The 1780-nt window shown below is 30.8% G+C and overlaps 1 non-coding gene across 1 annotated transcript; it reads right to left on the reverse strand.

Moving 5' to 3' along the window:
- Window positions 1–1212: 1212 nt before the first annotated feature.
- LOC133849690 (5.8S ribosomal RNA) lies at window positions 1213–1390 on the reverse strand. Its single transcript, XR_009895425.1, has one exon. It is a non-coding gene; the product is annotated as a 5.8S ribosomal RNA (ribosomal RNA).
- Between the last annotated feature and the right edge of the window lie 390 nt (window positions 1391–1780).

A 1780-nucleotide genomic window follows, 5' to 3' on the forward strand; every position in this document is an offset into this window, starting at 1 on the left:
AGTCAAGTTAATTACGCTATTAGGTTTATATCCCAATAACTTGCACATATGTTAGACTCCTTGGTCCGTGTTTCAAGACGGGTCCCGAAGGTATCCTGAATCTTTCGCATTGTTAATCATACAAGTGCTTATAATAAACATAAAAATCAATGATAATCATGCCATTATATAATTCCGAAAAATTAACGCACTGTACTCATATAATCTATCAGCACTTTATCAAATTTTTGAAATTTATTTTATGTTAAAATGCAAGCACTCTAATTTAAATAAACTCTTATCAAAATTGTTTGATAAATTCCATACATTCTAATAGATTACAATGTCCTTATATGGAAAAATGCACACTATCGTTATAATATTGATTAAATATTACAATTCTAATGATGAATTTTCCATAACGGATATTCAGGTTCATCGGGCTTAACCTCTAAGCAGTTTCACGTACTATTTAACTCTCTATTCAGAGTTCTTTTCAACTTTCCCTCACGGTACTTGTTTACTATCGGTCTCATGGTTATATTTAGTTTTAGATGGAGTTTACCACCCACTTAGTGCTGCACTATCAAGCAACACGACTCTTTGGAAACATCATCTAATAATCATTAACGTTATACGGGCCTGGCACCCTCTATGGGTAAATGGCCTCATTTAAGAAGGACTTAAATCGTTAATTTCTCATACTAGAATATTGACGTTCCATACACTGCATCTCACATTTGCCATATAGACAAAGTGACTTAGTGCTGAACTGATTTCTTTTCGCTCGCCGCTACTAAGAAAATCCTTGTTAGTTTCTTTTCCTCCCCTAATTAATATGCTTAAATTCAGGGGGTAGTCCCATATGAGTTGAGGTTGTTTAATTACACTTATAGACAATTCTCTGCCTATTTTGAAATATACTATCTTTTTTTTGAAGGTCCATAATATTCACAAAATTATTCTTTATATCATATTCGTTAATAAGAGGCAATTCTAGTTTATAAAATAATATATTTTATGCTAGACATTCCTCAGTATTATTTGAAATGAATAAAGAACATATAATTCTTCAAATTTCTCATGCAACAGAGTTTTAGTATTTTCATTTATTAATTCATATTATGAATATCTTAAGCGAGAACTTTTTAGATTCACACTTATATTATCCAATAATATACAATGTGCTTAAAATTCCGAAAAATTTTAAACAACTTATTTAGCATAGTCTTACAACCCTCAACCATATGTAGTCCAAGCAGCACTAAAAATTAATTAAAGTACATAACAGCATGGACTGCGATATGCGTTCAAAATGTCGATGTTCATGTGTCCTGCAGTTCACACGATGACGCACAGTTTGCTGCGTTCTTCATCGACCCATGAGCCGAGTGATCCACCGCTTAGAGTGATACAATTTTTTTTATTTCATTACGTCAACAATATTTTTATTGAAAGAAATTAAAAATACACCATTTTACTGGCATATATCAATTCCTTCAATAAAATTTTTTATACCTAAATAAATGTTGCGAAATGTCTTAGTTTTACATAATCGATAATAATAAGATATATGACAAGTATATTTTAGCTAAATTTATTTATTATGATCAACATATGTAAAGCGTTAACCTGCAAACAGGTACAACATTGTTTTTCTTTAGGTGTTGCGAACCAATGTATGCGCACTGGAATATGCACAATACATTTTGCAACGCATGTATATTATGGTACATATACACGCAGTTTTTATTTTATCCAAAACACATAAAACACTCTTAATACAGTATATAATAATAAT

Source organism: Drosophila sulfurigaster, unplaced genomic scaffold (assembly GCF_023558435.1).
Source record: "Drosophila sulfurigaster albostrigata strain 15112-1811.04 unplaced genomic scaffold, ASM2355843v2 contig_191_pilon, whole genome shotgun sequence".
Taxonomy (NCBI): domain Eukaryota; kingdom Metazoa; phylum Arthropoda; class Insecta; order Diptera; family Drosophilidae; genus Drosophila; species Drosophila sulfurigaster.